The sequence below is a fragment of the Typopeltis vanoorti genome, chromosome 10 (genome assembly GCF_054136105.1).
Source record: "Typopeltis vanoorti isolate ZY-2024b chromosome 10, IOZ_Tvanoo_1.0, whole genome shotgun sequence".
Lineage (NCBI taxonomy): Eukaryota > Metazoa > Arthropoda > Arachnida > Uropygi > Thelyphonidae > Typopeltis > Typopeltis vanoorti.
In genome coordinates, this window is record NC_143558.1 from 27880979 (window position 1) to 27893767 (window position 12789).

Here is a 12789-nt window from a genome sequence, read left to right on the forward strand (position 1 = left end):
GCTAAGAGGCAGGGTTTGTTAATTGCGTACTCGACCAAGTTTACTTATTTTTCTAGAATGAAAAAAACCTTACCACTTTACATGACTCCAACTAACTCACTTTCGGTTGAAAGGCCCTTATAAACATTCTTCACGTCCTAGATAGATTCGAATCTGAATCGTTCGAAACGATGACATCTTCATTACAGACTGAGATACAAATATTAAGAGTGTTGAAATCCATCTTGATCGACACTAATTAAATGGTGAATGTCCAGGTAAAGTTGATGACCTTTTCCATAACATTGTTCTTTCATGATCTTCTTTCATGTTCTTTCAGAGGATCCAGAGACGAGTGACCAAGATGATAGCAGGTCTGTGGAATGAACCTTATGAGAATAGGTTGAAGATTTGTGGGTTGCAGAAATTGGTCGATAGGCGAAGGAGGGGGTGATATGATTGAGACATTCAAATTACTGAAGGGTTTCTATAAGATTGATCCAGAAAATATTTTTGAAAATATGTCTGGTGGTGGGAGGACTAGGGGCGATGAATGGAAGCTGGGCAAGAGCGTGGTTGACAAGGGTGTTAGAGCTAGGTTTTTTACTTGGAGAGTAGTGAATGAGTGGAATAAGCTTCCAGAGTCTGTTGTGGGCTACGACCGTGAATGAGTTCAAGGCAAGGTATGATAGATACTCTGTCAATGTCGAATAGTTGTTCTTGACATGATGTTAGGGCCTCCCTCGATGAGTCTGTCGACTCCTTGGAGCTGCCAGGAACAATAATAATAATAATAATAATAATAATAATAATCTTCCATGATGTAAGGAAGATTATAATTGGATTGAAAAAGGGTGAGTTTTAATTCTGGAACATAACTCTTAATCCTATTTGGAGATTCGAAGATATTTTAACTGTTCAAGCTACCCTGATGGCAAAACACAGAGGAAATGTTTAGTGGGCTCTTTTTTTTTTTTTTTTTGGCATAATGGGATAGTCTTGTCGTCTCGCTGATCTATGCCATAGTTACAGTAGAGGAATGATGCTGTGAGGCTGGTTTTATCTTTGAATGAATTTACTCTGGCACTATCTGGATACGACAGGTGGAATTCATAAGGCCTTAGTCATTGGACTAGAAAGCTCACTTGCCATTTGAGCACGAAACATATGAGTTGTTATCATTTCAAGCGGTAATAAAGTGTCATAAATACTAACAAAATGGTCAGTTAATGTACAGTATATTGCAAAAATTCTATTATCACACATATTTAGTCGAATACGGTCAAGTGGAATTCACCTACCTAGTCAAGTACAAATTCAAGAGATCCACGATAAATGACTGTTAATGAAAATACTATAATCGGGTTATAGTTTACGTTTATCAACTTCCAATGAGGTGTTATCATAACAAAATCAATATTAAGCAGAAGTTAGTCGTTATCAGAGTACTTAGTAAAAGAGAGGCTGCAAGATAGTGAAAAGAAAATCAAGATATGGTTGGGCAAATCTCATAAACTGAGAAAAGGGGCTAAAATTTGTTTCTCATCCCTCATCATCATCATCATCATCATGAATCATGGGCTCACTGCCCGTTGATGTCTGATGCCTGTTTCACTATCTTCTTCCACCTTTCTTTGTCCAGTGCACAGTGTCGCAGTTTTTGTACACCCATTCCACACCAGTCTTTTATATTGTCTATCCATTCTCTGTATGGTCTACCTCTTCTGTTTAAACCATCCAAAATACCAAACATAAATGTCTTTATCATCTGGTCCTCACTCATTCTACAGATGTGTCCAAATAATTGCAGCTTCCGTTTTATAATCTTCTGCATTAGATTCTGATTTGGTTGTATCTTCTGATAGAGCTCTTCATTGGTGATTTTCTGTTCTTTCAAAGTTCTTTCAAATGACAAAATTCTTTTTCTTGATTCCTTATTTATTACCCACGTTTCAGATCCGTACAGTACACCTCTGAAGATGCATGTTTCCAATACTCTTAGTTTTGTTTGCAGACTGATCACTTTACTTTTCCAGATGTTATCCATGGCCTTCAGATTTGTTCTTCCCTTTGCAATTCTGATCTTTATTTCTTTTTTACAGTCCAAGTCATATGTCAGTTTACTTCCCAAATATGTGAATTGTTCTACATTTTCTATATCAGTTCCATCCCTCCGTCGCCCATTAATTAATTATAATCAGATGTTCAGTAAATTCAAAGTTCAGAGTTTGTACAAAAACATGCCTTATGGGTTTCAAACCTTCCTAACATTACTTTAAAAAGTGCTTAAATTAATTTCCATAGTTCACGCGTCGCCATTTGGAAGTAATTGCAGGAAAGTAGTGTAATAAAGGAACAAATCACAGCACACTCTGTTCACATAAGACGAGTATTTCTGTATTGCTGCTACCAGAATAATTCCTTATTTCCTAGATTATATGATCCACTTATTACAAAAAAAAAAAAAAAAAGCCATCATATTATACACTCAGTGCAAGTGGCATGGGCTGTCTGAGGCACTAGGCCGCCCAAAGAAAGTGAATCGTAAATTCATTTCTAGTCACCGAATAGAGGAACTTTTTCTAAACCTTTTTATCGACTGTTTCCAAAGTTAGTCGATGGCACGGGAAAGCCTGCTTTTTTTTTTTTTTTTTTACTCTTCTAAACTGTAGTTTTTCGTCCCGCAAATTCAAGAAAATCGACCGTAGAATCCACACTATTTTCAGGTAGCAAAACATAATGTTAGAATCAGAGACCACGAGATGGCGGCACTTGTCTTTCTATCTTTTCTTTGTTACCGATAGAGATTAAACTACCCCTCAGTCTCCAAAAATTAAGGCTAAAACCTCCCCACCCACACCCTGGGGGGGAATAAAAGGTGTTAGCTGTAACAATATATTCTTTCTTGATGTACACATCCAAAGTAAGCAAGATGGATAAATTTCCACTTCTGTCTATCTAAAACCAACTTTTTCAGGTAGTGCTATCCACAATACATAAGCTCACCATCTATCTCAAAAATATGGCACTATAAAATCTGGCACTAGTATCCAGAGCACGCATGATTTGTTCTTCGGAAGAATCTCTAAAATAGAAATTGGAAATTGTCAAAGAAACAGCCTTATTAAATGAATATAATCCAATAACAATCCAAAAATTAATCAACTGGTCTCCTATAAATCGACCCAGACGAGAAGCCCGCAGGACTCCGATACCATATATTAAAGGCATCTCTGAAAAAACTGTGTGGCAAAAATTATGAAAAAAATATCTACTCATTGCGACCTATAAACGCATCAACCAAATTCGCAACTTGCTACCATCTCCAAAAGACAAACTCTCACCAATGATGCTATCTGGCTTATACGAAGTTTACATCCAAAGTTTACATTCCAAGTTCGTGTAAATTGTCCAACAGGAAGATCTATAAATAAACGTATCAGCAAGACCACATCCATCTCATCAAACCTCATAAATCTGTCCTTGCACAATATGGAATTGGAAACGCTAACCACAGGATCCAATGGTTAATGGTTAGTTCTAAACTGGTACATAGATCTACAGTCCATCAAAAAAAATTGTGTACACACTTCAGCAAAATAAAAACCTGTACAAAATTGTAATACTAAATTTATACAGATATCAAGGGATGAATACAAGTTACCAGCTTAGAACTAACCATTTGAGAATTACACGAAATTCTCAAAGTGGTTACCCAATTGGTTGGGCAATGTTGGCCAAAGGTGTCCAGTGGGATTGATACACATGCAGTTCCAATTTTTTTCCGAAGGGCCACCAGTGTAGCTGGTTTTCTATGATACACTACATCTTTTAGAGTTCCCCCATAGGTCCAAGGGTGTTAAATCAACAGAATGTGGAGGGAACTCAACTGCACCTCTTCGTTCTATCCATTGTCCCTGCAAACTCTCATCGAGGTAAGTTCTGACGTCTCGGTGATAGTGTGGTGGTGCGCCATCTTGTTAGAAGAGAAATTGATCATTCCATAAAGTGCATGAATGGCAGGTAAAATGGATGTGCGTAACATATTTAGGTACACTTGACCAGTAACAGTACCTTCAAAGAAGAAAGGTCCTATTAAACATCTTGATGACAATCCACACCAGACATTGAGCCCTAGTAAATTGACTGACTTGTCCACATGAATGCATGGATTTCTGGAGCCCAGTAAACACAATTAACTGTTTACTGTTCCGTTAAGCTTAAATTGTGCTTCATCAGACCAAACCATCTTCCTCATAAACTCCTCATCTACCAGTGTTGAAACCACTCACATTACTGCATTCTTCGATCAGGATCGTCTTCATGCATTGCATGTAATAATCTTGGGATGTAAACTTTCCATTTAGTGCATTAAGAATGCGCCGTATGCTTGCACTGCTAACTCCTGTCTCACGTGCACATTGTCTGGTAGACTTCTATGGCGAGCGTATAAACTGTTTTAACACCATAGCCGAGGAAGCAGGACTTGTTGCTGTGCCGAATCTTCCCTTGTGCACATCACACACGGAAACATGGTCTCAAACTTATCACGAATACGTGCAATTGTCAGGCGTATTGTAGGTTGTATTGCAAACTCACGCCTTCATTGTCGTTGAACTTCACCAACATTCTTCAATTTGAAATACCACTTTAAAATGGTCTTGTGTTCCTCGAACGACAATCGTGCCTTGGCCATTTTCTTTGACTGTCCTACCGGTCCCATGTTGATGTTAGTATTCATGTGAGTAACAACATCTTTTGAGAGAACATCATTCTACACATTGCTACTGCAATTCGATCCAACTTCGAAAAAAGTCCATAGATGACATCTGTTAAAGTGTGTATACATTTTTTGGCAGACTCTGTATATATAAACATGAAAACATGAACTTTTATATAAAGAAAGTGCTGAAGCCTTATTTCATAGACCTAATCTTAATTGGAACAGCTGTCTCACTATTCCAAAAGTTTGGGGATGTTATCCTCAATTGTACTGAATAAATTTAGATGTCATATTTTAATTTTAATTTAATTACTTTTAATTTCAACCCATAAATTTTAAGCCATGAACAGGCGAATGTTCATGACTTAACTCATGAGTTGAAGCCATGAACACGAGAATGTATTTGTGGAGCGATTCCAATCTAAGCATGTGCATTACTGTTTTTTAATTCAATTGCTGTTGTTGCGCGAAAATTGTACTGATGATGTCTTATGATAAATAAGACGAAATATTAAATAATAAAAAAGGTATTTAGCTCAGTAGAAGTGGCGTTTGCACTCTACAGCGCTTGACCGCATGAAGAAAGGATTTGGTGATTCAAATCTAGTCGCCGACTAGAGGAAATTTTTCTAAGCCTTTTTTCGGCCGGTTCCCGAGTTAGTCAATCTCTGGCACGGGCTAGCGGGTTTTTTCTCCCGGAAACTCGGGTTTTTCATCCCGTAAACTCAAGAAAATCGACCGTAGAACCCACACTATTTTCAGACATTAAAAATATTGTGTTAGGGTTAGAGACCATGAGATGGCGGCACTAGCTTGCCGCCTTCTTCACTGCATACCGATGAATCAGTGATAGCCTTGGGTAAGCTATCTCTCTGATTGGCTACCAGTGGAGATTGAACTGCCCACTCAGTCTCCAAAGTTAGATAGGGTAAACGGCCCCGCCTTATCCCTATACGGGAACAACATAGGCGTTAGTTGATTTTTTTTTTTTTTTTTGGTATTTACTGTGGCATACGTGTTACTTTATAGTTCTGGATACCCCACAGGTTTCACTATATAATAATAATAATACAGTACTTGTTCAAAGCGGAATCGCAAGGGCCCGAAATATATTTTCCACATTGGCCAAATTTCCACATTATACAAAATTGCAAAAAAAAAAAAAAAAAAAATTAAATCCATTAAAATCATATTACATGATACATACCTGTTTATGAGTGAAAATCGGCGGCTCTGGCACTTGTTAGTAGGTGATACTTGTAGACTTATGCTATTAAAATAATAATAATAACAACACATTATTAAAATATTAATGCTCTGTTACACTGCATATTACACGTTTCCAATATACAACTCATTAAGATTTCTTCCACAGATCCAACAAAGAAACTTGTTTTCACTTTTTTGTGATCATGTCTTTTTGAATGCAGTTCTTGACTGTATACAATAGTTCAAGAAGGCTGGAAAAGTTTGAATCAATTGCAAACTGCATTATTTCACTGATGCAATGAAGGGCCTGTTCATGTGTACGAATTTTCGTTGAAATATCCTGTTCTCCGTCTGCTGATTCTCCTCCTCCTAATCCTCCACATCTTTGTTTTCTGTATTTCTTACCGCTAGTAAAGGTGTACCAGATTCAAAGCTGTAATGTGTGGCTAGATGGTCATCACTTCTCTGTAGCAAAGCAAAGTTCTCTGTATCACAGGAAAGTTCTTTTCCTCGGCAGAGATTGGATATTGTAGCAGTCTTTTCACTCGCCTCCTCCAAGTTATCTGCCACATCACTTTCCCCAAACCCAACTTTAGCAAAACACGTTTTTACTGTTTCTGCTTTAATTTTCTTCACTGCCAACCCGATCCAATTCGCAGCATCCAGAACCGATACAGATCTTGCTAATGCGTAAGAGCCTATTGGCTTCTTCTACATTCAAAATTTGAATGCATAAATAACACCCATATCCATGGGCTGTAATACACTTGTTGCAATTTCTGGGAATCAGATGATTTTCATATTTGAAAGTGTTACCTTTGGGTGGCAGGTAGCATTGTCAAGAAAAAGGATGACATTTCTATTTTCCTTCTTCATTTTTGCATTAAGCATGTTTAACCACTCTTCCATTGTAGCTGCAGTCCAAGCTTTTTTTATTGTTTCTCTAAATCACTGGTAAATTATTAATTTTCAGGTTCTTGAAACCTGAAAATTAATAATGAAAATTAATAAAATAAAAATAAATAATAAAACCTGAAACTGCTTTTCCAATCACGAGAGGCTCTTCCATTTCTCCCACTATATTCCCACACAATGACACTCTAAGTCTTTCTTTGGACATTTCCCCCCCCCCCCGTACACTTTTTTCCCTTAACCGCGAGTGATTTTGTCGGTAATGCCCAAAAAACAACCCTGTTTCGTCCGCATTGTAAAATGTTTTTAGGTTCATATGGTGAAATCAATTCTAGTAGTTTTGGTTTTCAACTCACTCACTACAATTTCATCCACATCTTTAGATTCCCCACTGACTTGGTTCCACACAGTATTGTGCCTCTTCTTAAAACTATCCAATCCAACCATCCTGTAGACACCTTAAACTGATCATTCCCAGAGAGAGATTTAACTACTGCGAGAACTTCACTTTGGACCATTGGACCGAATATGTGAATGTTTTTTGATCTTGCATTCGTGAACCACTCCCACACTACCTCGTTGTTTCCACGTTGCCGGTTACCTTTGCCTTCCTCTTCATTCGACCGTTTCCTTGCAGCCACTCGTTCATTGTTTTATTCTTTTGTTTAAGTGTGTTGTATACTTGCGTTTTGCCACACTTAAACCGCATCATTATTTCCCTTACCGAGAGTCTATCATTTTCTTTAGCTTCAGTGACTTTTGACTTTTTCGTTTAGCCACAACGCCGTGTACGATTTAGCCATGATGCAAAAAATGAACTGATCGATTTGTTGAAATTCGGGTTACTGAAATATTTGGACTTATCAGAAAGTGACCAAGATTAATTCTCAAACGAAATAGTAAAAGCAACACAAGTGCCAAAATCTAATAAGTATAGGTGTATTTTTAAAACACTTTCGGCTTTATACAAATAATTTTTAATAAATTCTTCAAATATTGCTTTCCGTTTCCGCGTTGTGCAGATTCCACATTATACAAAATAAAGAACACTGTAATTTATTCTTCTGGTCGGGACTATATAATTTGTTCACATTCAGCAAGCTTCCGCCTTATTCACGTTCCACCTTGGACAAGTTTTGCTGTAATAATAATTTTGATTTTTGCTCCAAAAACAAGAAATATTAACACTGTGATTAGCAGAATGCTTAATAAGATAATACCGGTACTATATAAAGGTATACCTCTAAATAAATCCAGCAATGTTTTTTTATTCAGCAAAGGGAGAAAGCAAAGCCGTTTTAGTTAACTAACTTCTGGAGACTGGGGAACTTAGCCAAATATCTGGTCTAGGCTATCAATAGTTTAAATGGCATCCGGTAAAGGGACTACTGCAGATTACTGCAGCTATCTGACAGTCCCTAACATTAATGCAATATATTATTGTCTGAAATAGCGTGAGTTGTGGGATCAATTATCTTGATTTGCTGAATAAAAGCACTCTACTAATACCTGCCAGAGATCCATTAACTCTGGAATCGGTGGAAGGAAGGCTTACAAAAAGTTTCTGTTATCAGCAACACTAGAGTTCAATTTAGAGTCCACTTTCTTCCATCAGCCTAGTGCTATAGATTCAAACACCATTTCCACCAGACTACATGAACAGTACTTAATGAGGAAGATGAGGTTCTTATCTCGATGTTCTTAACTAGAGTCCTTATTGTATTCGAAAGAGAAAAAAAAAACGAATTATCAGAATTATAGAGGAAAGGATGTGCAAGCAGGTTTGAGTAGAATCTGAAAACTATGGAAGAGAAATTAGGGAAGAACAATCTAAGTTGGTTCAGGTCAATATGGAATTTCATGATGAAATGTTTTACTTGATAAAAATCTATATTGACATATTGACCTGAAATGACTAAAAATATTGAAATATATAAGGATCTGCATTTAAGTTCTGTAGCTCTGGAAAAGTTCTCAGAATCAGCTAATGCCTTTTTTGTTCTCGTATAGGGAGTAGGTGAGACCATTTTAGCCCTATATAACTTTTGGAGACTAAGTGGGCAGTTCAATCTCCACTGGTAGCTAATCAGAGATAGCCGGACCAAGGCTATCACTAATTAATGGGTACGCAGTGAAGAAAGCAGCTAACAAGTGCCGCCTTCTCGTGGTCCCTAACCCTAACACAATATTTTTAATGTCTGAAAATACTGTGGGTTCGGCGGCCTATTTTCTTAAGTTTACGAGACGAGAAACATGAGTTTCCGAGAGAAAAAAACGCTTGCCCTTGCTAAAGATCGACTAGAAAATGTTCCTCCAGTTGGCGACTAGACTGTAACTTAAGTTCTTCGTAGAGTGCAAACGCCACTTCGCTACATAGGCTCTAAGTTATAAGATAAGATTCCAAAAGAAAAGCTGTTTAAAACACTACAATTATATGATATCAATGACACCTTATACAGAGCAATATATGTAATTTATATTGTAAGGTACTAATTATCACTGAGGGAGGTACTGAAAGATATTTAGATGTAAAATCAGTTCTAAAGTAAGATACATGCAGCGGTCTCTATTATGAGTCATCTATTTAGATGAATGTTCCTTTTACTGTGTTCTGTGGAATTTACAGCATAGTTATGTTGCTTTATTATATGTAGCATTATCCATCACATGTTTTCTTAATTAAATTATATTACATAACCGTTCATTGTCTTAATTCCATTTGATAATTTTTTATGATCGATGTTGCGACTGTCATTAAGTGGAAGATGAATTTAATCATGTGCTATGACACTTTTATCCTTCTTAATCGAGGCCTGAAGTGACTTGATAAAGTTCCATGTTTCGATCTTTAGAGCAGGTGTCTGGATTATGTGAATAACAAATCAATATTATATACTTAGTAAAACAGAAAATAACCTTAGCCTACCCATGCAACTAATATAATATATATATTTTTATTTATAACATTTCATCATTAGGAATCACATAAAATAATTAAACCTGATATCAAAATTGGCAATATTAAATTTAGATCCTTACTGTCTACAAATAACGTTATACTAATATATCCATTTTGGGTCTTCAACTCTTTAACTAAATTGAATAACTTCTGTTAAGAATTTTGGCATAAATCAGACATGAAAATACGAGGGTCTGAAACATTCTAGGACTCGACCATAGATGGCAACACTAACGGCAAGATTTTTTTTCTAAGTTGGTACATCTGTCATAAGCATTAATGTGAAATTGCAAGACATTCTATCAAATAGGTTGTTTTATACAGCTGTTTGAAGCAAATAGTGTTGCCAAATTAAAATTACTAAAAACAGCTAAATCTTAAAAAAAAAAAAAGCTGAAAAGGAGTTTAAAATAAAAATTTGAAGCTAAAATTTTAAAAGTAGTAGCTGATACTTTTAAGTTACTTACTTTATTCAAGTTGAAGTGATACTTGCATATAAGTGGCTAAATACATCATCATCTTTGGCCTTCTGCGCTTAATTTCACCCACGTTTTCACTTAGGTTTTCAGCTTTATTATATGTGGCCATCGTTCCAATATTACTCAGTGTAGATCAGGGGTCGCCAAACTTCTTTGACCGTCGACCCCTTCAAGAGTTTTTTAACTTTTTATCGACCCACTCTATTTTACTATTACGTAATTCTAATAGGACAAGCAAAAAATACGCTTATGTGAGTTTTTAGATTGTTTATTTTATATTTACAATGTTTATTGTATGTATAATATAGCATATATTATTATATTGGCTTAATGTCAAAGGGATAACTTTTTGATTTTGACGTCCTTCTTAACATTACATATTTGATAGGAGGGATAAATAATATATAAAATATAAATAATTTAGATAATAAAATAACAATAATATAATCTTCCTTATATACATGTATATGAAAATAAGACTTTTATTAACTTAGTATACAATTTACTAACGTTCTCAATGTGAACGGTGTGCTTCATGCCTCTTGACAAGATTAGCAATGTTGGGTTCAAAATTAGTAAGTTTCAGCCTTAAATCTCCACGGGATTCTATATCTAGCTTATTTCTTTGTTTTGTTAAAATGGAATTAGCATGGCTGAAACCAGCTTCAACCATGTACAAGCTTGGAAATGCAAGCAAAAAAGGGGAGTACCACTTCAGAAAGTTTTGGATATTTTTCTACAACATTTATATTCGTCAAAAGTAACTTAAAGTCCTATTTTTAAAAATCATCTTAGCTTCAAGATCAACTGACAATTCAATAAGTTCATCTTATAAATTACATTCGATATTTTCAATATCTGCAGAAAATGGCGTGATAACCCAATCTGGAATGTACATGTTTAAGAAATCTGCGCTTTGAGTTGTTGGAACATCTACCCTATTCCCCAGATTTGGCTCCCGCTGACTTCTAAACTAGAACTCTTTCTCGCTGGTCAGCGTTTTTCTCCGAATCAAGAGTGACTGCTGTTGTAGAGGGGTATTTTGCAGATCTCACTGAGAACCACTGCAGGGAGGAATAATGGCACAGGAGCATCGCTGGAACAAAAGTATTAGTCTTAAGGGAGATTATGTTGAAAAATAAAAATAATTTTGAAATTATAAATTCGTTTTTTTTTTCATTGTTAATCCGAGAACATTTTCAGACTACCCTCATATATAAACTATAAAAATATGAATTAGGATAGATTATTTGGATTTATGGAAAAAGCAAATAAAGATGTGAAGTAGTCCAGCGCGGTATTATCTTTTAATTAGGTGTGTTCTTTTGGCTAATTTGCCTTTTGATTGGAAAAAAAAAAAACGCGATTTTATGGAAGGGAAAATTCAGCCTCTTACATGTGAAACTGGATAACTCACCAATAGTTGCTAATTCTAGATATGGTTCAGATGCAGGTTTTTCTGACTGAGTTATGGAATTTCTGGAAATAGGCAAGGAAATGTAAAACATCCTTATGCACTTTCAATGAAAATCAAAAAGTAAGCCAAACATTGCAGATGTTTAGGCACAATTTTAGTGAATATGGCAAATTAGTAGTATAATAAGAATAAGTGAACCAGATGAATAAATTTGTGGATAAGGCGAGTAGCGATCTTCTGAAAACTTGGGTGTTTAATCCGCATCATAAAAACTAACCTCCGAGTTCACAGTTATTATGGACAATTATACATGTGTTCAAGTTTAAGGTGACGAGATAGAATTTCTTTTCTCCATGACTATATGCGCAACTTGTACATAAGAATATATATTAAGAATAAAATTAACTACCTTTTCCTATCTGAGCCATAAGGACCTGTTAGCATACCATAGATTATCATCATTTATTATTATAAGGGAGAAATAATGTAAACTATAAGTATGAATAGTTTTCACCCTAATTTTAACTTAGTGATATGAAACGTGAATAAATAAATAAATGCAAAGAAATAAACAGCTGATCGAGGACCAGCCCATACAGATATGAGACCGCTGAGGAATAAACTGGTAGAGATACATATAGCATAAATTCTAGAATAATGTTATGTGAACTAATTTGACATCATTCAAGATATGTAAGAGGAGTCTCCATAGCTCAATCAGTATAGAGACGAACCCCTTTGGTCGGAAAGACCTGTGTTCGATTCCCGTCAGTGAATCGAACACTGGTTGAGAAACTTTATCTGGTATTTTTCGACTAAAGGTCAGTTAGCCGATCTCATATAAAGGTAGGGGGGGGGTTCCATCTGAAAGCTCGGGTGAAAAACCCCATTCCAGAACAGGCAAAACTGACCCTGTGAACACACACATGGATCCGGGCTCGGGACCAGCCATATGCCGGTCCTGAGCCCGGATAAAATTGCGGGATTGTGGAAAGCAATGGTGAACTACCCTGTAAAAATCTCATCAGGAATACTTTGTGACAATGCCTACAAAGCCATTTAGGGTGGGAAAACGACTGAAAGGGTAAAACCAACCAAGAATGTGTAATCT